The sequence below is a fragment of the Somniosus microcephalus genome, chromosome 4 (assembly GCF_052327205.1).
Source record: "Somniosus microcephalus isolate GS21.2 chromosome 4, FLI_Smic_1.0, whole genome shotgun sequence".
In the NCBI taxonomy this organism is placed as follows: domain Eukaryota; kingdom Metazoa; phylum Chordata; class Chondrichthyes; order Squaliformes; family Somniosidae; genus Somniosus; species Somniosus microcephalus.
In genome coordinates this window covers 230,977,415-231,004,314 of record NC_140990.1, presented here as the reverse complement: position 1 = coordinate 231,004,314, position 26,900 = coordinate 230,977,415, and the positions used below count along the sequence as shown (strand labels likewise).

General features: G+C 44.9%; 1 protein-coding gene across 3 annotated transcripts in view; it reads right to left on the bottom strand.

Annotated features, from left to right (window-relative positions):
* LOC147120261 (calcitonin gene-related peptide type 1 receptor-like) overlaps positions 1 to 26,900 on the bottom strand; it is a 104,466-nt gene that overhangs the window by 36,128 nt on the left and 41,438 nt on the right. The window contains exon 1 of one of the 3 annotated variants that reach the window (XM_085985914.1): positions 4,010 to 4,306. The exons of the other annotated variants lie outside the window; for them this stretch is intronic. The gene's annotated coding sequence lies outside the window, so the exon portion shown is untranslated. Of the gene's footprint in view, positions 1 to 4,009; positions 4,307 to 26,900 lie in introns of those variants that run through there. 3 annotated transcript variants of the gene reach the window in all.

Genomic DNA, 26,900 nt, shown 5'->3' with positions numbered 1-26,900 from the left:
CTATAAGAAATATATATATTAGAAAAGAGCGACTTAAAGGAAGAGAGAGGCGGAGAGGTTCAAGGAGGGTATTCCAGAGCTTAGGGTTTAGAAGGCTGAAGGCACGGCTGCCAATGTGGCAGTAAAATAGGCAATTTTAAATATCAGTGCTGATTTTGGATTCAAAGCTTAATGTTAAGAAATCAGCAATGAAGAGCACATACCCATAAGTGTAGGCCTTGAGGTGTATCATTATTCTGTAGATTTTGTTTCCCACAAAGTCCATTCTTCCCCCACCCCACAACCTTGATGTAAAAGTTGCATTTGAAATACATGTTTAATGATCCAGTCTTAGCGTCTCACATTTGACAAATATATGTAAATATTTTTAGATTAACAACTGGAGACCATCTTTTGTCGATATTATCTGGAAACTTGTTTCTCGGGTTATAAACCATTTACTGGATAATGCAAACAACACGGCGGATTGTGTATTGCCCGTGTGACATTAATGTTTTCTTAATTTATCCACAGACAGATAAAACATTTCTCCATTTACAACCCTTGAATTCGTAAAGATTTTATTGGATTTCCTGCAGTGCCATTTTTCAATTGTAAGTCAGTTGTCCTAAAGTAGGAGCTCTCGCAATGGCTCACTGAGTAGCTGAGCCATACAGACCAGGCGGTCTTAAAATCAATCCCTCATCTACGCTCAGCTAATTAATCTCAACTGATGCAGTTTCAACCTTCCTGAACAAAGAACAGGCACTTTCTTGAAAAGCAAAGCTAGGAATGGCACTTACCAGAGAGGGAGGTTGGAGCTGTGTCAGTTGCAGTGCAGGCGGAGGAAAAATCAGATTTAGGCCGAAATTTTCCGGGGTGGTAGCCGGCGCGATCGGTGGCAGGTCGGGTGGGAATGTTGTTATTTTTGACAGCGGGTCCCGCTGTCATCCTGCCCCCATGCGTCTTTCCCCCAGGTGCATCGGTCATCGCGGAGCCGACCCGTTCGGCAGCGGCAGGGGACTCAATTGAGATGATTAACAACTAGTTGTCAGATCCTTAACAGGCTTTTTTAACTTACTTTTTAAATGTAACTGTATGACCACGGGAACCACGCTGCTCAAGAACCACGTCTGTCAACCTGAGGCGGGAGTTTTGTGGCCATTGCTCCAGCTGATTATTTGACAGCATCAAATGTACAGTAAAAGCTCCCACCTGACAGATGATCACTTTCCTCAGGCAGAAGCTGTTGCTCAGTCCATTTCCAGCACAGATTCTGCAGGCTGCAAGTGTTTTCAGCAAAGTCTCCAACCAGTCTCACCTCATTGGAAGAACTCTCTAACCATTGACAGAATGCTTCTGTCATCTGTACTTCACCTGCCATCTATTCCATTAACTTGGGTGCCGTTTATACTGTCTCACCTTGGTCCTCAGAATCGGACCACGATCAGCCCCAACACCAGCAGCACCAGGCACACCAGCAGCACCAACAACAACACCAACCTTCGCTGCAATCACCTGATGCTGCACAGGACACAGGGCATCAGCATCTGAGTACATTGCTGCCTGGGAGGCCAGTGATGGCCTCACCATGGACAGATTTAGTGAACTGTACACCGTACACCCATATGGCTGCCACATAATGCATAAAGTTGGCACCGCCCCACACTAACACCATAAAGCATCCCTACAATGACCAAGCCATTTCTTTCATACTCGTCACCATTGTGGGGGGCACCGTTATGTCTCACCATTCACTGCAACTCACTAAGCCACTTCCAAATCTGTCCCAAGACTGGAAAGTGTTGAAAATAAAGATTTTTATATTTGACACTACATTAACAGAAACTTTACATAAACATTACATAAAACACCCAAGTGTGTTGTTAGTTGGTATAATTGCACTAGGATGAGGGTGAGTGTGAGGGGTGGCTAGTGAGATGGGGATGCGATAATGTAGATAGAGAGAGAGGGATGGGTGGAGGTGCAAGGTAAGTTGGTGTGAGTAAGGATGTGCAGGAGTAGGGTAGGGAAGGCAGAGTGATGGGGATGTGATGGGAGGCACAGGACAATGAAGGTGAGTGTGGCTTTGTATTCATGTTTCCTGCTCTAATGAGATAATTGAAACATTTGCATCACCGTACCCAGGTCCTCCTGAGCACATCCCTTCTTGTGACCTCCTCTGCAATCTGCAACCAGGCTGCACTGATCTCCTGGGGAGGCCTCTTCCACTCATGGGAAGGGAAGCGGACCTCCCTGCGTGCTTTGACTCCCTCCATAAGCATATGGAGGGAGTCATCGGAGAGCTTGGGTGCAGCCCTCTGCCTCTGTGCAGTCGTTGTCTGTATTTGCAGCACTCCAGAGCTGTAATACACTGACAGCACTATGTTAGATTAAACGTCAAATCTAATGTGGCCAGGGTCCCTTTAAAGATCCCAGCTGGAAACACGTCATGAATGACGTCAGCAGACCCACTCCATTTAATTGGGCTGGGTACTGTGCTGGGCGGGCTTAATAGGCCCTATTAACATAAGTTTGTTTTCAGCAGCGGGATGGAGCCAACCGCCACACCGGACCCGCCGAAGTAGGCAAAGTTCCGGCCTTAGTGTTTCCATCTGGACAGTCTCAACACACACGATGGCACGCCAAGGGATCTTTAGTGGCCTGGCAGCAGGTTGCCCATTCAAGCTCTTGTTCACAAGAGATGGGGTAACCCACAAGGAGAGAAGCATGGAGGGGAAAATGGTGCACTTCCTTATTGGAGGGTAGTGTACCCTCAAAATAGTGTAATTAAGGATTAACTTCATATTAGTAGAATAAATTGGCAATGAGCATGCTCCAAACATTCAAAATATTTATGGGAAAGGAATAGTTTACTAGAAACTAACTTAATTTATTTCCCAATTTGAAGAGTCGAGACATTTGGAATTGGTGTTGAAGAGAAACAAATAATAATTGGTGTGGGTCGAGGAAGAGGAGCTCAATGATAGGGTTAGCTTGACATTGTATATGCCTTTTCTCATTCTTATAATTGTATGCTTTGGTGGAATTGACGAGTAATTCCAGCAATAGCTCCTGAGAAAAACAAAGCAGCACCTAGCATGTGGTCTAAAACTTACTCTGCCCTTCACTTACAGTCTGTGAAATGGGAAAATATTTTTCAATAAATGTGCTGGGAGTTTCTATTTTTCACAGCAGGAAGGGACTTCTGTAAGATGATAAAGTGGTTTACATTCTCAAAGGAAAGCTTTCCTGTTGCCTTAATATTTCTTCTATATAAAGGGGTCATGTGGAAGCCAGGAGTTGACCTCTGGCCGTGTCTGAATCAGTGTGAACCTGCCGTACGGCCAACTGGAAGTTCTGATCTACGTCTGATTTGACAACTCTGCCTCTTGGCTCCATCAGGACTGCTTGCATTATGGGTGTCAAGTGTTAGGCACAGGAGGGATCCTTGCGGTCATAGAACTGGCTTGCCCATTTCTGCAGTGTGTGCTGACTCTCCGTAGGCCTTCAAGAGGGAGCTGGACAGGTTCTTGTCTGGGGCAGAGATCACATCATATAGAAGATAAGTAGATTAATGAACGCATGGTCAATGTAATCTCCTGGACTGAGGGGGTCGGAGAGAAATGTTCAAGATTTTTTTCCTCTATTGGCTTTTTTGTTTCTTTCTACTGTTTTGCCTCTCCCAGGGGATTCCATGGCTGCAGGGTGGGGGAAGTGACCGGGAAGAGTTTAGTCAGGGTACTCCAGGCATCATGAGTGTGGGGCAGACTTGATGGACCAGCTGCTCTTTTCTTGCCCGTCAGTTTTGTATGTTCCTATGTTCATAAGCAATTAACAAACTCCATGGTTAAAAAAAAAAATGCTGCAATTTTGTTTATTGGATTTAAATACAATGAAAATAAAGGTTACAAACCAATTCTGTGTATGCGTCGGTGAGCTCCCAGCTGCTGAGCAGCCAAACCAGTGATCTTTAAAGGGACCGCTGGAGGCCGCCATCCAAAAGATAAGTTCACTGTTTTTTACTTACCTGTTTGTGGCACCATAAGGAGTAGGATTGCTCCTCCCGGCTCTACATTAAAATTGTGGACCACTGACGGCCACCACTTCCTCTCCCGCTTGATTGCTTCCCTCTTTTCTCTCTCTCTCTCTCGCGCAGCCCTCAGTCAGTGTCCCAGCTAGCTGTCTGCTGTGGGGCCGCGAATGACATCCACAGCTCGCCAATAGTATGCTCATTAGGTCGGTCAATCAATCCGACCAAAGTCCTGCTGCCATCCTCATTAGGCGCGTTCAGCGTGAGCTACACTGGGATCGTGCCCGCATCAAGCGCAGTCCAATTTCTAGGCCCCCGAGTCTTAATATACTTTTGGCTGAGACTGGAAGGATTTAAACTTGTTACAGCACCAATCACATTAAATTAGATGAATGCTTTATAAATGAAGAAGAAATTATTTGGTGCTTTTTGATTCTATTAATAAAATATTCAAGGAAGAGGAACTTAAACTTTAATAAATAAATCCTTGGTAATGTGAGTTGTTCCTTTATGATATCTGACTGAAAAATAGTACAATAAGTGAATTAAGCAGAATTAATTGTAGGATGAGATAAGCACGGAGGATTTTGCAATGCGGCCCTTTTGTCCTGACTTTTTGAGCAACTATCAAAGTAAGGCTTTCTTTGTTATTTAACAGTTTTTTTTTAATGTGGTATTGCAGTGAAAATTACAAAGCAGCTTAATTTGGTGTAACAGGTTACTGCTTTATGTGTGACACCACAGAATGGTAGGTCGTGAGAGTGAGCTCTATTTCTGCTGTGGCGCGGGGGGCGCATCAAGGAAAGGCTTGATGCTTCCTACAGGAAGGGAGGGCTAATTACAAGATGGATCATACTGGCTCAGATTCATACAACCCCTGACAGCTGGCTCAGGAGTGGCATTAGCAGAGGCCTAGATGCAGATTGCCTGCCCACCAGTACAGCTTGGGAATGATGACTGATGAAAGTGCACCAGAGACAAAATATTCTAAAGCTATTTCCCTGTGGTGCCCACTCAAAATAGTGCTCTTGGCATCTCCTCATGCCAAAAGTAACATTATCATTGGCACAGAGTTTACAAACACTGGACAAACACATCAAGCTGCTCGTAAAATGCAGAATTTCAGATATAATATGGCCACTAATGCCATACTGCTGCTTCAACAAAGTTATCAAATGGGCCCTTTAATATTATTTGTTGGTATTATTCTAGCAGTTCACTGGATTGCATTCATGCAGATGGTTACAAATCTCAATTATAAAGACAATGGGGGAAGAATTTTGTTCTATGCACTCAATGTTGTAAAATCATAAACGTCTTTATAAAGAATGCCTTACATTTCACTACACCCAGAGCACTGAGGAAATCTTGCCCCAGTAATAACCAAAAAGACAGCTAGGCCAGTTCAGTGCTGAATTTTTACAGGCATGAATATATATAGTTAATCAGAAGTCATTTGGAATAATTACAGAACATATAATGAAAGAAAGACAATAAGTGTGACACATTCATGAGTCTAGAAACTAGATGTAATGAAGTCATTTTCATATGACAATAAGCAATTAAGAAAGTTGTTTATAAACAAACTTGGATATAACACTATCATCTATAACACTGTCATCTATACCAAGCGCTAGGGCTTGTAGTAGATGTTCTTACAGAGTATGCAGTTAAGCAGGATGGAATCCTGAGTATTGATAACATTCTGTTCTGCTTTAATTCATATTCTAATTAGGAGCAGGAATGCTTTATCGGAACAACTCTGATGAGGTACACAACATGTCAACCAGATCTTTTCTAATGAACTTGAAGCTGAAGCAAATCTTTATAGCATTCTTTGCTTGAAGGCACAAATGTTGGTGAACCAATTGCCTAGATAGCTCTGACAGACTAATCTGAATTCGAATATATAATGAAAAATTGTACATCAAACTTGGAACATTACCTAGTTCCAAAATAATATGATATTCAATGTCAACACAAAAAAACATTGTAGTACTTGGTTCATTATAAGTATGAGTGACAATTACACAGAAGCCACAAAGGATTTTTTAAGATGACTGTACAAATATCTGTTCCACAGATCTTTATCTTTGTAGTTTACTGTAATACTCGTGTAAAGCAGACCACTTTAGCCCAATTCTTCAGTGACACTAAAAGCTTCACAGAACACAATACAGAAGTGTTGTCTAAAGTCAGCTAGATAACTACCAAAATGTACAGATTACAGCTTTTTGGTGAATGTGTTCCATCAACTCCATGTATCAGTAATATTTAGTTTGTAACAATTAATCACACTGTCTGGTTCTGTGTATATGCCATCGTATCACAAAATTTTAAGCATCTATCCAAAAAATTGGATGGCAGACAAGTTGCTGATTGTTTAATCATTCCTATCTTCTAATGATTACTCAACCAAAGATATCTAAATTGACTTTGCCATGTAATGTTAGCGTTGATGTACTTCATTTTGCATACACTATAGACTTGTATTTAATGTTTGGCCAAATTGCAGCAGTACAATTTTAACATTTAATAAATGTGTTGTAACATTGGTATCATGTACCTAAAAACTGCATTATGTTACAGTAAATTTGAAAACACCTCAATTTGTGTTTCAGTAAAGCTGTAAAAAGCCAATCATACAAATCTTAAGTAACACGTTTCTTCAACAGGTAATAAATATTAGGCACAGTGACAGTTAACATAGCTCATAGTTAATTATTACCTGATATCGTTTTTGGAATGTGTAGATATCAAATGGAAAAGCAACACATTTGATGACTCATAACCATCATATATTAGAGATTAATAAGACATTTTACATTTAGCTATCAAATATTTATAAACCATCTTCAGTTTGACATTTAACAGCTGTCCTGAGAGATTATAAATGAGTTAATACAATGGAAAGCTTGGTTTCATTCAAAGTCATTTTTTAATCCCATTACTGCTAAAATGTTATAAATGGAGGGTTATAGCTTCGTGAAATATTAAAGGGACATTGTCTCTTTTTATGGTTTTGGGTCTTTTCTAACTCATATCCTAGATTATTTCAGTTCTTATATCTTAGATCTCTATCATGGCTGAATCCCATCTCCTTATAGAATTGAAAGTGTCAGCCCTTGCCTTGAGACCCAAGTAACCTTTTGGTAATACACCTAGGAAATGAAAAACAAACCTCAGGCCTTTTAAATTTAAAATATCAATCAGATTTATTTTACAAAAGATGAGCAAAATCAGAAGAAACAGTAGTATCATTTAGTTATATGTTTACAATAGACAATCCTCCTTGAGTGGACAAAATAATTTTTAAAAAGTCACAATTCTAAGAACTAACCTAGTCCTTTGTACATAACTTTTAAAATGCACATGGGGGTAGACCTTGACTTTGTGCAATAGTGTAAAATGGGAGAAGTCAATAGAAATAAAAATTGGGAGCGATGTAAAACAGGCTGCTGATTCGCTATCCCCCATTTTACACTATCGCACAAAGTCAAGATCTACCCAAGTGTTTCCCCTTTCTTTAAGGAATATCAAACTGCCTGGTACTGATTGGTTGCTTCTGAGTTTTCATGTTGTCTCTTCCATTGGGATCATTGGCTGCTTAAACCCCTCGGAGTAGAATTTTTTGCTGTGTTCTCCTGATCTTCCATCGTGACTTTGGCAGAAACCCTGCAGAATGATGTGAATGGTCACTTGTACCATTTCTTTGGGGTTTCCATCTATTTTCCAATGAAATTACTGCAGAAGATGGGGAGAATCCCGCAAAAATTAAGGCACTTATGTATTATGACTGGTTTAAAGGGGCAGCCACCAAACCAAAACCGAGACAGAAATACTTCATTTTTGTCACACTCCTGTGTTACAAATTTTGGGTCGGTTTTCAAAATTCTCATGGGTTCGTGCCAGCGGTCTTTCCCATAAGCAGACCCATGTCCCCCAGGATCAGGAGTTGACTATTCCTACCCAATATTTTGATGTATGATAACATAACCCAGGGTGTGGGAAGGGGGCGGGGGTAGGTGTAACAATGAGAGCCTCTTATTATATGAACTGGCTATCCTGATCCTCATATGCCCTCATACAAAAGCTGGACTGATTAATACATTAGTAAGATGAGGGCAAATATGAATTGTTAAGTGGCCTTTACTTTACAGTCAGTAAATAAATGTACAGAGTAACATCTCACTTACTTCACCTTAACTTATTTCCTTCCTTGCCAACAAGAAAAGTAATAAACCATGCCATACCGACTCCTTTAGTGGGCTAAAAAAAATCACTTTTCTTGGACAGTCTTTCTCTCTGAAATATGACCAGCTCTTTAAGTCTGAGCCAGCTTTCCTCTTAAAGGAGATTTGCTTCCTCCCTGTCGCACTCAGCAGCCGTTGTTGGAACTGACCTTAAACAAGAGTTTATTCTTTCTTTTGTTTCTCGTGTCCACAGGAAATGGCAGGGAATTCAACCACCAACTCCTCCCCTGTCTGGGGCACAGCTGCCAATTAAACTGACTACCACCTCCTCCACAGATATGGGGTCCTTGACAACCGACTCCTGTTTTCAGAATGAACATTATTATCCCAAAACAAGGATCCTGAATGGCAGGGATGGTTTAGACCTAACCCTCCTTCCCATTGCACACCATTAATGGTAACACTTTTAGTAGCTGCTCATTAACATACCGATCCCCTCATTCCCATACCAATCTCCTCCTTGTTCCAGCAGCACCAGCATTTCTCTGTGTTAAAATCAATGTTTGTGAATTAATTGCTGAAGCTTGGTCAAACATTAAGTACAAGTTTATATCACATGTGTAAAATGAAGTGTGCTCCATAAACTACAGATTAATACTATACTGTAGGAACGGAGGTTCCTATCAAAAGACTGAGTTCGACTCAGATAATTAAATTAATGAACTTTAATGAAAACAAACAAGTTTAAACTGGAAACTGCTAGGACACATCAATAACAGGTCTATTCTCCTTGAGGGCTCCACGAGGACTGATCCCCTGATCAGGAGAGTGACGTCATGACGTCATGACGTTCTTCCTGCCGTTGGGGCATCACGTGACTAACGGCATGACGTCATCACGTGCTGTAAAGGTAACTGGCATTGTACAGTCAAACAGTGTAATTAAAGGTACAGGCACAGACAGTAACTACATTGCTGTTAAAGGAATTATGTACAACCGCTCTGAGTCCTTCGGTGGCTCCGCCACATGCGCCCCCCCCCCCCCAGAATTGTCTTTAACAGAAAAGGTGAGGCGAGGAGGAGGCCTGATGAGCCTGTCCGATCGACTTCGATACCCTGGTAAAGGAAGTTGATGACCGGTGGACGTGTTGGCAGACGGTGGTGGCTGAACAGGCGCGGCGAGCGCAGACGGGTTGTCAGGCGGCTTTGGTTGATCAGGTGCGGCGGCCACGGGCGGTCGGCCACGTTTAGGTGGTTGAGCGACTACAACAGGGTGATCCAGGTCCAGGTGAGCCGGCTTCAAGCGGTCCACTGAGATGTGATCCGGTTTCCCTCCGACATCGACCAAAAAGGATTTGTCACCCGGTTCGATGACACGGTAAGGACCAGTGTAAGGAGGTTTGAGCGGATCCCGGTGAGCGTCGTGTCGGATGAATACATACTCCGCAATCTTCAGTCCCGGTGGCACGTAAGAGGTCTGCAAACCGTGATTGGACGTAGGGATTGGGGCAAAGCATCTGGCCACTTCTTGGTGGTGAACGAGTTGCCGGGAGGTGGACCATGGCTCTGTGGGCGAAGGGAGGAAATCTCCTGGTACCCAGAGTGGCTGGCCATAGACGAGTTCAGCTGAAGACGATTGTAGATCATCTTTGGGCACCGTACGGAGACCCAACAGGACCCATGGGAGTCTGTCCACCCATCCTGCGCCTTGAAGACTGGCCCGCAGAGAGGCTTTAAGCGACCTGTGGAATCGCTCGCAAAGGCCGTTTGCCTGAGGATGATAGGCGGTGGTGCGATGAAGCTTGGTACTGAGCCCCTGAGCCACAGCATTCCAAGGATCCGAGGAAAACTGTGGCCCGCGGTCAGAGGAGATGTCCGCCGGTACTCCGAAACGGGCGACCCAACAGGAGATGAAAGCTCTAGCGACGTCTGCCGACGTGGTGGAAACCAAAGGAATTGCCTCTGGCCACCTAGTGGTGTGGTCCACTATGGTAAGTAGATGAGTATAACCCTGAGAAGGCGGAAGCGGCCCCAAAAGGTCCACATGCACGTGGTCGAAACGACGCTCCGGAACAGTGAACGCAGCTACTGGAGCCTTGACATGACGCTGGGCTTTGACCTTCTGGCATACGACGCAGGTATTAGCCCAGTCACGGACATCGATGTGCATCCCCTTCCAGACAAACTTGGCTGACATAAGCCATTGCAAAACCTTCATCCCTGGGTGCGTCAACCCGTGTATGGCATCAAAAACCCTCCGGCGCCATGCGACTGGCACTATGGGACGAGGAACTCCCATGGAAACGTCGCAAAGGAGCGTGGCACCTGCGTCCTGGAAGACTATGTCGGTCGCTTGGAAGCTGGAGGGAGCGGTTCGATATGATTGGACCTCCGAATCTGAAATCTGTTCTTTCGCCATGAGGGCGTAGCCGATCCCCAGGTGCACCAAGTGGACCGTCGCACGGGAGAGGCAATCTGCCACCAGGTTGTCCTTACCAGACACATGTTGAATGTCCGTAGTAAATTCAAGTGACATTGTTGACGAGCGGACCACGGTTCGGTGGTCTTGGCCATGGCGAACGTAAGGGGTTTGTGGTCGACAAAAGCCGTGAAGGGGCACCCCTCCAATAAAAACCAGAAATGGCGAATGGCGAGGAAAAGGGCCAATAGTTCCCTATCAAAGGTGCTGTACTTTTTTTCATTTGTTCGCAATTGACGGCTGAAAAATGCCAGTGGTTGCCACGTGCCGTTGACCCATTGCTTTTGCACCGCACCAATGGCGTAGTCTGACGCGTCGGTGGTAAGGACGATAGTAGCACCTGGAAGTGGGTGTGCCAGCATGGTTGCGTTGGCCAAAGCATTCTTGGTGTCACCGAATGCCTGGATCATTTCAGCTGTCCAGCTGATTGGGTCTTTACTGGACTTGCCCTTGAGGGCCCCGAACAAAGGTTGCATGAGTTGAGCCGCCTTGGGGACGAAACGGTGGTAGAAGTTGACCATCCCCAGGAACTCCTGCAAGGCCTTGACTGTCGACGGCCGTGGGAAAGAAGTAACCGCCTCAACCTTCGTCGCCAAAGGGATGGTGCCATCCAATGTTATGCGGTGTCCCAGGAAGTCGATTTGTTGCAGGTCGAACTGGCACTTGGCCGGGTTGATGATTATACCGTGTTGGCTGAGGCGCGTAAGGAGGGAACGCAAATGGGAGATGTGCTCCTCCTTGCTGGCACTGGCGATGAGTATGTCGTCCAGGTAGACGAAAGGGAAACGCAGGTCTCGAAGAACGGAGTCCATTAAACGCTGGAACGCCTGTGCTGCGTTCTTTAAGCCAAACGGCATCCGCAGGAACTCAAAGAGGCCAAAGCGGGTGATGACCACGGTTTTCGGGACATCTTGTGGGTGCACTGGAACCTGGTGATATCCACGGACGAGGTCGACTTTAGAGAAGATAGTATTTCCCGCCAAGTGGGCCGAGAAGTCCTGGATATGCGGGATCGGGTACCGATCCGGAGTGGTGGCGTCGTTGAGGCATCGGTAGTCACCGCCAGCCGTCGCCTGGTTTCGGCACGATGTGGAGAGGCGAAGACCAGGGACTGTTCGATCGCCTAATGATGCCGAGCCGCTCCATTGTGGCGAACTCTGCCTTCGCAGCTGCAAGCTTGCCGGGTTCGAGCCTTCTAGCCCGCGCATAAACCGGGGAGCCAGTAGTGGTGATGTGATGTTCAACACCATGTTTCATCGCTGAAGAGGAGAAGGTGGGCCTTGTCAGCTCCGGAAACTCCCCAAGGAGCCGCGTGAAATCATCTGGAGGAGGAAAAGCACAGGCAATGGAACGGGCCACGGAGGTACCGTGGAAGCACGGGATCGAGTGGAAGGTGGCCGCGTTGATCAGCCGGCGGTGTCGGACATCGACTAGCAGGCTGTTGGCACACAGAAAATCTGCCCCTAGGATAGGCTGTGAGACTGTAGCCGTGACGAAATCCCAAAAGAAGCGCTGACCGCCGAAACAGACTTCGACCCGCCGCTTTCAGAACATTTGAATAGCTGCGCCATTAGCCGCTACGAGGGAAAAACCAAGGTTCCCACTCTGTGTGTCGAGATTCGACGCAGGTAGAATGCTACACTGCGCCCCGGTGTCACAAAGGAAACGGTGGCCCGAGAGGGAATCGGTGATATAGAGGAGTTTCCCCGTAGAACCGACGGCCATCGCCACCGCGGAACGCCCGTTAGATTTGGTCATCTGTCGCCAGGGACGCCGCCTGCGCCTTCTTGATTTTTTTGGGGGGCGAAAAACTGCAGGGGGAATGGCAGCATCGTGCTTTCGCACCAAAACGGGTATGGTAGGAGCACTAGCTCGCTGTAGGAGAAGCCGGGACTGCGTCTGTGGGGGGTGGGCACCTCGTGGCCGCACAACACTGCTGGGTAACCATGAAAATCTTATCGGCTTCGGCCGCAAGCTTGGCGCAGTCAGTAATGTTGGAGCTGGCCAGGGCAGCCTGAACCTGTTCAGGCAGTTGGTAGAGGAAAAGCTCCCAGAAGATGAAACATTCCGGTTCAGCACCCAAGAGCGTGAGCATTTGGCTCATGAGCTCGGACAGTTTGGAATCCCCGAGGCTGGGCAGCGTGATGAGCCGGCGAGCACGCTCTGACTTTGATAGCCCGAAAACCTGAAGCAACCGCGCCTTAATTGCATCATACTTGCTGTCAGTAGGAGGACTACCGATGAGACTGATGATCCGGGATGCAGTTGCGCTGTCGAGGGCGGAGACCATGTAATAATGGCCCAGAAATTCGGATCGGGGGCTTCCCGCAGGTGCAAGCCCCCGACCTACACTTGCCTAGCGCGCCGGCAGTTGACCTCTTGGTCTGCGTGGAATTCCTCTCCGAGGCCTGTCCCAGAGGCCGGTGCGCTATGCTGGCGTGTCCCAGGGGCGTAGTTAGTGCGAAGCATCCCCTGGGTTCACGTGAGCAACAGGCAGCCAATCAGAGCAGGGAATGCTCCATTCATAAGTCTTGACAGATAGACCTGTCAAAACGTATAAATGCTGAGGCTGTAAAACTGTACTTTACCTTCAAATAATTTTTTTTAAAACATCACACTTTGTAAATAAACTATAAATGACATTAAATAACTATTTTAAACAAAAATTTAAATTTTTGAAAAAAATAATTTTATAAAAAAACGGGGCTAAAAATAAACTTACCTTGCTTTAAAGTATTTCAAAGTAAAAAACCTGTGGAAAAAATGTTTTAATTTTAAATAATTGACCACTTACCTTTGAAAATGAAGTCCTTACGGCTGCTTTTTACATTTCTAAAACGTACAGACTTACCCGTACGTTAAAACCTGAAAAAAAAAGGAAGTTCAACACGCACGCATTCGACCTCTGAACCCCTTGGTTCAGAGGATCGGAAGTGCCGGTTTCCCGCGCATGCGTAGTGCATGCAAGATTCTGGCACTTCCATCGGGTCCACGCGTGAGTACTCCGTCCGTACTCACGCGTTGGGACCCGAATTTCTGGGCCATTAACGGGTCTGATCCGCGTTGATGTTCCGAATGGCGAACTGGGCTTCAGCCTGGATGAACCAGGCATCTGGTTGTTGTTCCCAGAACTGTGGCAGTTTCAGCGTGACGGCGTTCGTGTCCATGTCGAATCTTCCACGAAAATCGTTCGTAGAAGTCGGGGTCACTAATGTAGGAACGGAGGTTCCTATCAAAAGACTGAGTTCGACTCAGATAATTAAATTAATGAACTTTAATGAAAACAAACAAGTTTAAACTGGAAACTGCTAGGACACATCAATAACAGGTCTATTCTCCTTGAGGGCTCCACGAGGACTGATCCCCTGATCAGGAGAGTGACGTCATGACGTCATCACGTTCTTCCTGCCGTTGGGGCATCACGTGACTAACGGCATGACGTCATCACGTGCTGTAAAGGTAACTGGCATTGTACAGTCAAACAGTGTAATTAAAGGTACAGGCACAGACAGTAACTACATTGCTGTTAAAGGAATTATGTACAACCGCTCTGAGTCCTTTGGTGGCTCCGCCACAATACTCTTAAATTCTGCTCCTGAAAAACATGATGAGGTGCTCAAACCCACCCAGTAATGTTTGTTTATTTTCCTCATTGAGTGATTTAGACTTTCGTGGAGTTTCTTCTTGACAGACTTTCACAGATATTTCTCTTGAGAATGTCAGCCGTACACACACAAAAGTTTTTTTTAATGTCAGTCTGTGCATTTGAGGACTAATGTCTTGTGAATTTGACCCTGCTGATTGATGAGAATATAGAAAGACCTTGGAGAAATCGTACTGGAGTACCAGCAGGAAAGTCATGAATTTCCCATGGCCTAATGCTCCAATAACCTGAGTCAAAACCAATTATTTAAAATAAGCAAATATCAAAGAAATATCCATGAAAACACAATCCCTCCATTTAGGTCTCTGTAACACTTTAAAATACATTTCAGCTCAATTTTACATTTTGTCTGGGTTATGTGCAATCTTTGCATGACTGAAGAAGTTGCACTATTTTACAAAAGTGCCATTAAAAATAACATGTGCCTTGCTATTGACTACTTTCACTCTCTAATTCAATTGTATATCTGAAAACACATTCAATTTAAAATCCTCTTCCTATATTCTATAAAAGGCCTCATGTCACCTTATCTCTGCAATCTTCTCCAGTTCTATGCCTCTGTTCCTACTCTCTAGAATGTCCTCCCTCAACATCTCGATATTGTTACCTTTAAAAAACTTCTCAAAAATGAAGCTTTCACTCGTGCTTTCAACCTTTCCTTTCCTGGCTCCGCATTTATTTCAACGGGGGTGATTTTGTCAATGGGGGCGTGTTGGAGGCGGGACAGCTGCTTGTCAGGTTTTAGTCCCGCCTCCATCGACTTGTGGCCAACCCATGCTATTTTCTCTTTATTGACCTTGTTAAGCCCGCCCAGCAGGCTTAGCAGGCTAATTAAAGGGAAGCCGGTTACAGAGAACATCAGCGTATAACGTTTCATTTTTGACAGATGGATTGTCATCGTTTGACAGCTCTGTGAAGCTGTCAAACACTGACATTCTCTGTTGTTTGATGAGTTCTTGTTTTCAAGACCTCATCAAACCTCTCTTGTGAGCAGAAATTAGATGGCTGTTGCATCGGAGAATGCAGCAGCCATCTGTCATCTCTGCCGGTGAGATGTGAGAGTCTCCGCATCGCCAACTGTTGAAGCCTGCAGGAAGAAACAAAGGTAAGTAAACAGTTCCTATCACTTTTCACTCGCCTCACACACTTACCTCTCCACACTTGCAACCATCACTTACCTCCGCAGCACATTTTTGGACCCCACAGACCCACTGCTCGCCTCGGTGACCCTGGCTGGGTTTCCCGACGTCGGGAACCCCGCACCTCTGCTGGAAAAATGGGGATAATCCTCTTAACTGCCTGTTATCAGGTAGTTAACAGGCAGTTAAGTGGCTGTAAGCCCCTTCCCACCTCCAGGAGACGGGACCCGGTGCAGGTTGGCTACTCGCCTCCTGGGCAGATGGCAAGGAGGCGGGTTGGGGGCGGGATCGGTACCCGCCCCCAGATTCTGCCATTTTCCCAGCAGTCCCCAGGGCTGGCAAGATCACGCCCCTTGTGTCTATTTGTGAAGCACTATGGGCTGTTTCTTACATGAAAGGCACTAAACGTATTCCTTGCTTTGAATATAAACCATGTTTTCTTTCATACCCACTGCTACATTTAACCACAATACATCACCTATAGGGGCAATTTATGGCTGTGAATAAACAGTGCAAACAACTACATTTGACCAGATGTGCTGGTTTTACCTGCTTCACGTGCTATCCAAGAACTTGCTTATCTTAATTCAAGCATTCAGAAACACATCGGTTCCACAACTGTTGGACCCAAACAGGCTGCTGTTCACATGCATGGTTTAGAGTCTTTCTACCTCATGCTTGGTTGGGGCTTTTTATTTACTTTTTTGGAAATCACATGTTTGCATGTTTCTTGAAGCTGTCATTAAATTTTAAACAAATGAAACAATGGCTCTGGAATTCCATCACCTGGACCCGCATTGAAACTGGAACCAAATGGATTTTTATGGGACTCTAACGTCGCACTTGTTTTTAAAAAAAAAAATTTGCAAAAAGTTTTTGAAGTAAGAATAACAAAGCAGAAATATAAATAAGGAAGTTAAGCATCAAAAATAAATGTACAAAACAAAAGCAAAATACTGCGGATGCTGGAAGTCTGAAATAAAAACAGAAAATGCTGCAAACACTCAGCAGGTCAGGCAGCATATGTGGAGAGAGAAACACAGTTAACATTTTAGGTCAATGACCTTCTGATGAAAAGTCATCGAGCTGAAATGGACGCTGCCTGACCTGCTGAGTATTTCTAGCATTTTTTGCTTTTATTATTGAAAAAAGTACACTCATCTACCTGTCTCACTCTTCATGCTTATGAAGCCTCATCCTTTGTCTTTCTCATTATAGTGTAACTACTTTTGCACAAAATTCATCTTTAACACAATTTTCTACACAGACAATTGTTTTTACAGAGTGCTCTCTGTGTTCTAGTAGATTTCAAACATTTTACGAGTAGCATTTGAGTATTGGATTCAAGGACATAGGAAACTATTCCAGAACAATGTTTTCAAGGTTGCCTGTGGTTCAAGTGCTGATCTTGTAATATTAATCTGATGCTATCTTCACATGGCACTGAATTGATTAGTATCCAATTTGAAAACTTCAGCTAAGTTCTCCAGGTCCAATTTCAAACAAAGAATGACAGTCCCATTATTCCACTCTACAACCCTTCAAGATACCATGCTCTTTAGATTTTAGTTATTTTTGTCTCAACAGAGTATTTGGATATCACACATCTGTGATTAATTGATGCAAAAAAAATGTTGTCTGATATGCAGTCCTCCCATCTCTAACCTACAACCTTTCCTTCTGTTGAACAGATCTAACAACTCTCATTCACTTGAAGTGAGACTCACTCATTTTGATTGAAATATTTAACCTATTTTAATGTATCATATGTTAGATCCGTGTATCTTAATGTTGTGTCCTTCAATAATCAGACAAAAGACTGCAGGGAACGATCAACAGGTGTTTACTGAATGAGGGTTACTCTAGAACTAATTGTACAGATCACTACTCAGGGTTTATATACATGTGTGGTCACTGCCGGTACTACAGTATACAGGAGCTGTAAAAAGTAGTTCTCCCCTTAAAGGTACATACATTACATCTAAAAGTACACTCTTTTCCACATAGCTAGAATACCTCTCATATCCCTGCATATAGAGGTAAATGGAACAGGAAGCTGAGGAAGACCAAGGGATCACTGGATAAACAATGTCAAGTGTGGCTTGTTATAGAAAGGGATAAAGATGTTTGAAGTGGCCAGGCTAGTCCAGAATCGATAACAGCGGAGTGGAGTAATTCGGTCCCATCATCACTGCTGAGCTGACAGGAATTTAGTAGTACCGTAATAGTAGTACAGGTACTGCATATCTGTCATTTTGATCATAAGTCTTACTCCTAACTTAAAATTACTGTCTCACAGAAAACATTTTGAATGCCTACTGAAGATAACTTCAGAGATTACAATCAAACATGTTAAATTAAGTAATACCTGTGATTCTAATTTCAAAGTGGTAAAGTCCAGTATAGAGCAGGAAGCTTATCATTTTGGGTTGTCAGTTTAATTTTTTTCACTGATTTCAACTGAAAGAATCTAACTTATTCAAGATTTTGGTTCATTTAAGCAGGATCATTACCACCTAGGAGAGGAAAAGAATCACATATAAAGATAACATTGTGGGGTGACTCTTCGGAGTCTCTGACACAGTGAGATACCTTGCTCACTGCCACCATTTATTGTAAAATCTAGATTTTTCCAATATGCACTCAGAAAATTTAGATCACATGTAAGTGCCTAGCTGGCATGATATGTTTATGTGTTAATGATATGGTTGCAATGCAAACACCACTGTCGCATTGTAGGGTCGATTTTAACTACTGGCGAAGGATGGGCAGACCACTCACTCCAGCTCCGAAATTGGGTGACAGTTGAAGTCTTGAGGGGGCGGGGGGATCAACTCTGGGAAGGGGCCTTAGACGGGTAAGCAGTGACCGCAGCAAAAAAAATTACAACATCTCCTAGGCCTCTTTACACCAGGCGGAGGGCATTCAAAATGGCGCTTGTGTGTTTATTAGTGGTAAGGTAATAGCTTCTTGGCAGATTTACAGAAGTGTCTATTTAATGGTGGATGCAAAATTTTTGATAATTCTCAAAAGCCCCAGTTTTTTAACCTAAAAACAAATGAAATGTTTGGTTTACATGAAATTCCACCTTATTAATATTTGTGTTATTTATCAATTTGATGAAGTAATTCTGTCCATCCAATGAAAATTCTTACACAAATTAAATCATTTTTACTCTTAATGCGTCGTCTCACTATTTCTCTTTTGCAATTGAGCTGTTTTTAATTTTGTCTTTCAGTTTGAGCAGTCAAAAACAATGGGCAGGATTTTCATTGGGCCGTGGAGGCAGGATTGGATGCGTGTGGGGGGTTAAAATTGCAAACTGGCAGGCGGACCCAACCCCGCCTCCATCCCACCTCCAAGCAATTTTCATTAATTCGTGTCTAATGGTCCCATCTCCGTCCCGCCTCCAAGAGGCGGGATAAGCCGTTAAGGCCCTTAACAAGCACTAAATTGCCTCTATGATGCCATTTTGAAAGGTCTTTGCAATTTTAACCCTTTTCCCATGTGAAACACGCCTATTCTGAAACACGACGGTGAAACCTGGCGGGAACACAATTGGATTGCTGACTATCAGCTGCAGCTCAACCATTAAAGAGGAGATTTGATCAGCCATCATTTGCAGGTGGCAGGACTTTGTAGTCTCAGGTCTGGGGGAACTTTTAGAAGGCATAACCACAGCTGTGGAAGTTTGGAGCCTGACACCCATCTCCAGTGTGACCTCCTGGGAAACCCCTCTCTCCACCTTCACTGAGCGCTTCCTCAACTGAGGCATATACTAGAAGCATGGGAGCCATTTATTTCCTACCTTTCAGGACATTAGATGAGGACAAAGACCAGCCGCGGCACCAGCAGAACCAGGAACAACAGCACCAACAGCAGCAGCACCAACATCAGCAGCAACAACAAGAGCACCAAGCTGCTGCTCACCCACCTGAAGCTGCACAGGCCAGAAGGGGCCAGCGCATGGAAGCCCGTCAGCGCAGGAGATACCCCCCAAACAGGGTCTACAGACACAGGGTCAGCTACCTCAACATGTCTGAGCAGCAGTGCCAAAGGCGGCTCCGACTTTCGCGAGAGATAGTGGGTGACATCTGCGCAATGCTGCAACAATACCTGCAGGCCAGAGGACCAGATGGACAACCCTTACCAGTGGCCGTCAAAGTCACCACCACACTCAAATTTTTTGCCTCCGGCTCATTCCAGGGATCAGCGGCAGACATCAGCGGCATCTCCCAGGTGGCCGCATACACTTGCATCATGCAGGTAACCAATGCCCTCTTTGCCATCGCGCACAATCACATCCATTTCACCAGGGATCAAGCAAGTGTAACCGTGCGTGCGGTTGGATTAGCTAATCTGGCAGGCTTTCCAAGGGTGCAGGGCATCGTTGACTGCACACATGTGGCCCTTAAGGCACCCCATCACAATCCAGGTATTTTTGTCAACCGCAAGGGCTTCCACTCCCTTAACGTTCAGCTGGTGTGTGACCACAAGAAGGAAATTTTGCATGTTTGTGCCAAGTACTCTGGCAGTTGCCATGACTCCTTCATACTGCGCCAGTCTAGTGTGCCTCCGCTATTCAGTCCGCCAGACCAACTTCACGGATGGCTACTTGGAGACGAGGGCTATCCCCTGAGGATGTGGCTAATGGCACAGTTAAGGAGACCATCCAACGAAGCTGAGGGGAGCTACAACTCCAGCCACATGTCCACCAGAGCCATAATCGAGCAAACCATTGGTTTGCTGAAGATGCGCTTCAGATGCCTGGATAGATCAGGTGGAGCTCTGCAGTACCCAGCAGCCAGGGTCTCCAGAAGTGTCGTGGTTTGCTGTGCCCTTCACAACATGGCACAACGTCGTGGCTTGCAGATTCCTGAGGACCAAGTGGCTCATCACATATCCTCCTCAGATGAGGAAGAGGAGGAGGAAAGCAAAAACAAACATCTTGCAGAGGCCCATCAACCAGCGGCAGCATTACGCGAGAACATTGCTGCCCGGGATGCAAGGAACGCACTCATCTTGGCCAGATTTGCTTAGCCTAGCCAATCAAGCACTTTTGCCTCGCAGCTTCTTACCTGAGCATCGACAATGGCCAAGGACCAGCGGATTCCTAGCAATTTGACCACCATACTAACAATTGAAAGTAATCCTAAGCCCTCAATGTGAAAGTCCCATTCGCGAAATAACACAAACCACAACTACATCAGTAGCCATCAGATTTTTTATTTACATTATTCATCTGATGGCTTTTTCACAGAAAACATCAAATTTCACCCAAGTGACTACCCTTGTGACTATTTGTGCAGTATCTTTCTCTTACACATGCTCCTACGTGGTGCTTCCCCTGTGGCTTCAGCAGATGTGGAGGCCCCTTGCTCACTTTCCTGCTGCTCCTGTCTCAACACCTTTGGCGGGCATCCTCTGGGGTTGCGAACCTGTGAGGGCTCGACAACAGTCTGCTGCTCCTGCGGCTGTGCAGGGGTTGAGACGCCGATCTCAGTTGGGTGTGGACTCTGGTGGGGCTCTGACCGAGGGCTCTGCAGTGGCATGGAAGTGTGAGCGCTTGGAGAGGAGCCCCCACTTCTTTGATGTCTGCCACCAAGTGGCTTGAGAGCACCTTGCTGCACATCAGGGGGGCCATGGGGACCCGTATCTGCACTGGCAGTCCTACTCAGAAGGACTTCCATGAAAGTCTGGTTTCTCTGTTCAATAGATGACCATCGCTCCTCCAGAGATGTCATTCTATTCTGAACACTCACCATGTTTTCTGCACTCTGGCGACTTATCACCTCCATGGAGGTTGCCATCCTTTCCATGGTGATGCGTTCCTGCGCCAATGACTCCACAAAGGCTCTGCTCATGTTCGCTATGGACTCCTCCATTCGCTCCACACTTGCTGCGACCCTGGAGACATAACCTGCCAGCGACTCCTGCATCTGTTCCTGGAGCTCCAGCACCACTGATCTTATGGATGGACCCAGAGGCAGAGGGTCGACATGCAGCTGAGCCGAGCTGGCAGAGTCCTGCGTCCTGTGACTAGGATTCTCCACTGCTACCCCTGTCTCCACAATCTGCTGATGCTCATTTGTGAGCTGTGATACACCAGGTGACAACACTACTCTATGTCCCGAAGGTCCCACCGAGGTGTGAGTGTCTGCGCTGGTGCTGGGTGCGCTGAATTCTGCTGATGCTGCACCCTCAGATGTTGCAGCTTCCTCTGAGGAGTCTTGAGGCTCATGCTCTTCCTCCTGGCTAGTGACGGGTGCTTGCGATGGTCCTGTGGGGGAGTAAAGGAAAGAGTCAGAGATGTGATGCCAAGCTTACATGCACATTGCATATTGCAGATGTTCATAAGTCCATCCGTTAGAGCTTCAGAATCATTATCAGTGACTCATGCAATGTCAATGAGAGAGATGGAAAACTATTCTGTCACCAGCTTGCTGTGATGCACCCCTCTGTCCGTCCCCCACTTGCACATTTTCCTCCACTCCTACGATCTCCAGGACCGCCTCCTTCCAAGGGGTGAGGTGGGCTACTGAGGGTGGCCCTCCTCCTGTCCTCGCTCTTTCTCCCTTATTGCGTGCTCTCTTTTCCTGCAATGAGGGAGACAAGTGGAGGTTGAGTGAGAATGAAGAAGTGAGTGTAGAGATTCCATAGCATAGATACTTAAAAGGAGACGAAGATGGAGTGAGGTGGCAAGACCAAGTGCCCTCCCTGTGTGTTGTCAGTTGTTTTCATAGCATCACAGTGATAGGGAGTGTGAGGGCTGCATAGTCGAATAGTTAGGTGAATGTGACTATAGAAAGAGAGGGAATGGGTAAGGGTGCATGGATGTCAGTGCCAAGTGGGATGTGGAGGAAGAGATTGCTAAAGCTGAGCTGGTGAGGAAAGGCAATGGGGATCAGATCGAGCGTGATGGGAAATTCATACTCACTTTTCCAGTGCGCAGAAGGTCATGAAATCTCTTCCTGCACTGAATCCAGGTTCTGCGGGTTACTGATAATGAGTTGACCTCCTCTGCCACCTGGATCCACACAGCCTTGGTCTGCTGGGGAGGCATCTTCCTCCCTGAAGGGAAGAGCCCCTCTTTATTGGCTCTTGCTCCCTCAACTAAAGCCTGCAAGGCAACGTCATCAAACCTGAGAGCAGACCTAGGTCTCTCGCTGGTCATTCTGCCTCCAGGTCCCTGTAGCATGAAAGGCCAAAAGGTTGGCAGTCTGCAGAAGAAGCAAGGCTTGTTGCAGACCTTAAATGCCGCAGCAATGATGACGTCATCGGAGGCAACTTTCAGACTGGAAAAACTCATTTGCCATGGGTTCCCACACGTTGGAACTCAATTGGCCAATTAAGTTAAAATCGCATCAATCTCCCACATCGATTTAGATTTGGGTGGATAACACAAAATGCGGATTACACGACCCCAGCCCGCCCCTGAATTAAAATCCAGCCCAATTACTTTTTACCCACAATCTTTATAAATCTGAGTTAATTGCTGTCTGAATATATGAATTTCCAAAGGTATAGGTTTCCATGGAACCAAAAAGCTCAAAATCCACAACAACAATAGTTTACTGCTATGTCCTATATAAATATGATGATCATTGCAATAATCTAGGGGTCTAATAAACTCTAGAAGGACTGTGTTCTGTAATATGTTAAAACAATGCTTCACATCACTCTCTGGTTAGGGAAAACTGAGCCCACTGACATCTGCATGGCAGTTAATGTTTAATATTAACAAACAGACAAAATTAAGTCTAAAAATGTCCCAGGTGGTCCAAGCCTTGTTTCACAGGGGTTGCAGTTGTTCTGCCCTGGTGCAAGACTACCTTTTTAAGTTGGCCTTATGCTACTTGCCTAAATTTGATTGAGGCAATCTCACCATCAAATTACAATGTACAGTTTGTGTTGACATCAAGCTTCATATCAGTGCAAAATGTATAGTATAGCTGTCTGTGAGCTGCGGATGTGTTTTCATACTGATATCATTATATCAGTAGGGTTTCTAGTGCCTACTTTAGAATCATGTAGTCTCTACAGCTCCAGAACAGTTTATATTGCAATGTTAGCATCACTACAAAGCCCTTTTCCACTTTGCAGTGATGCTAAAGTTGCAGTATAAATCCAGAGTCAGGTCTTGATAGATGCAGTGTGAGAACCCATAGGCAAGATACGCTCACTCCATTTGGGTTTGACAAAGCTACCTGCAGTTAATTTAAGAGTTTAGATGATGTTAGAGCTGATGTCCATTATCTCTAAACATTTAAATTTAAACTATTGGGAAATGGGCTCTGAGCATGCATGGTTACAAGAAAACAGCAATTTGAGCTATGCCTCGCTGGGGCCCACACTGCAGCTACCAATCTGAGACTAATACTTACAGTATATATGCAGCATACATGGAACATTAGACAGCACAGTGAATATTTTCTGAAGTTAGCGAGGAGAAGAGCGGGTGAACTTTATTGTACAACAAACGCAGGGAGAGCTCTGACTGATTGCCTTTGATTAATGTCAACTTGACCCTAATTGCAGAGCGGAAAAGTGGCCCATTCCCCTTACCTTGATCATCACACGCAAAAAAATAAATCAATAAATAAACTGCTGAACTCTACAGGAAGCTGAATTTAAATTTGATTATTTCTTCACAGAAAACACATCTGTGACGCACTTTGAATTTTCCAAAATCAGAATCAACAATTTGTGAGTGAACAAAAGGTCAGAAAGTGTTTTAAAGTTGAATGTCATATGGAATCTAATTGCTGAGCTACATGGCTACAGACCATTTCAATTTAACACCAAATTATAGACATGTAGGATTCATTCTTGTGACACGAAATGCACTCATTTTTGTTAATAAGAATTATCTGTCTCTATGCATCTCACTCCTTGCAAACAAGCCCAGCTCTATATATTTGAAAATGTATATCATGGCTCTCACCCCTGAGGTTAACAGTTACACACATCTGTTTTTCATTACAGCTGAAGTTTAATGATGTTGTAATGTACCAATATTATGATATACGTAATTTATAATTAATCAGCTTTAACTAACATGCTAAAGACATAGGCTGGAGTTAAAATGTATTAAAATTCGGCTTGTTGGACTGGCCGTGATTCTGTAAGTCTCATAACACAAAAGTCAACTTCTAATTAATTCCTCATGTACAACAACATTTTAAATGTAATGCTTATTGAAAATAAATCTGTCCAATATGTCAAATCATTTCTAGGATGGGCATCCTGCATTAATGTTTAAGTACACGGGTGGTGAATTCAGCTGGTGCTGGAGAACTTGTCTGCTATAAATGATTGTCCCTGTTAATCATCTTGTAAAAGCCTAGGAGCTAGATCAATGCAAATATTTACAAAATCAAATCAACCATTGATGGCACAGTGGTAACAAAAGGAATTCAGAATCAAATCTGGTGTATTTGAGCGCAGAAATCCAGATTGACACCTGGTTCCCCAGTGATTTCAAGCTATCGGTCTTGGCTCAGTGGTAGCACTCTCACTTCTGAGTCAGATGGTTGTGGGTTCAAGTCCCACTCCAAAAACTTGAACACAGAATCTAAAACAACAACAACTTGTATTTATATAGCGCCTTTAATGTAGTAAAAGGTCCCAAGGCACATTACAGGAGTGTTATAAGACAAAGATTTGACACCGAGCCACATAAGAAGAAATTAGGGCAGATGACCAAACCTTGGTCAAAAAGGTAGGTTTTAAGGAGCATCTTAAAGGGGGAAAGCGAGGTAGAGAGGTTTAGGGAGGGAGTTCCAGAGCTTAGGGCTGAGGCAGCTGAAGGCAGGGCCACCGATGATTGAGCGATTATAATCAGGGATGCTCAAGAAGGCAGAATTTGAGGAGTGCAGATATCTCGGGCTGAAGGAGATTACAGAGATAGGGAGGGGTGAGGCCATGGAAGGATTTGAAAACAAGGGTGAGAATTTTGAAATCAAAGTGTTGCTTAACTGAGTCAGAGAGCACAGGGGTGATGGGCGAACGGGGCTTGGTGCGAAGTAGGACACGGGCAGCCGAGTTTTGGATGACCTCAAGTTTACATAGGGTAGAATGTAGGAGGCCAGCCAGGAGTGTGTTGGAACAGTCAAGTCTAGAGGTATCAAAGGCATGGATGAGGGTTTCAGCAGGAGATGTGCTGGGGCAGGGGCGGAGACGGGCAGTGTTACGGAGATGGAAATAGGCGGTGTTAGTTATGCCATGGATATGTGGTCGGAAGCTCATTTTGGGGTCAAATATGACACCAAGGTTGCGAACTGTCTGGTTCAGCCGCAGACAGATGCTAGGGAGAGTGATGGAGTCGGTGGCTAGGGAACAGAGATTCTGGCAGGGGCCGAAGACAATGACTTTGGTCTTCCCAATATTTAATTGGAGAAAATTTCTGCTCATCCAGTACTGGATATTTAGAGACCATGGAGGGGTTGAGAGAAGTGGTGGTGACGTAGCGCTGGGTGTCATCAGCGTTCATTTGGAATCTGATGCCGTGTTTTCTGATGATGTTGCCAAGGGGCAGCATATAGGTGAGAAATAGGAGGGGGCCAAGGATAGATCCTTGGGGGGCCTCAGAAGTAATGATGCGTGAGTGGGAAGAGAAGCCACTGGAGGTGATTTTCTGGCTATGATTAGCAAGATAAGAATGGAACCAGGCAAGTGCAGTCCCACCCAGCTGGATGATGGTGGAGAGGCATTGGAGGAGGAGGATGTAGTGGTCAAGCGTGTCAAAGGCTGCAGACAGGTCGAGAAGGACGAGGAAGGATAGTTTGCCTTTGTCACAATGTGACTTTGATGAAAGCCATATTAATAATCTAGGCTGACTTTGATAATCTAGGCTGACACTTCAGTGCAGTACTGAGGGAGTGTGGCCCAGCACTGTCAGAGGTGCTGCCTTTGGGTGAGACATTTAACCAAGGTCCCATCTGCCCTCTCAAGTGGACTTAAAAGATCCCATGGCAGTATTGGAAAAAAAAGCACGCATCCCCGGTGTGCTGACCAATATTTATCCTTCAACCGACATTGCTAAAAAAAATTATTTGGTTATTATCTCATTGCTGTTTGTGGAACCTTGCTGTGCGCAAATTAGCTGCCATGTTTCCTACATTACAACGGTGACTACACTTCAAAAGTACTTTATTGACTGTAAAGTGCTATAGGATGTCCTGAGGTCATTATATAAATGCAAGTTCTTTCTTTCTATTTCTTTCTCTCACTGGATATTGCTGTTTCCAATCAGTATATTTTTGCCAACCTAATTTTATCCTGTAAAAACAATGCAGATAATCCACAAAGATGTTGAAATTGAAGCGACCATCAGTATTGTGCAAAACTACAAATTTCTATTTGTTCTGTACTAATGGTCAGAGTTCAATATTTTTCTTGTGTTATTCTGTAAA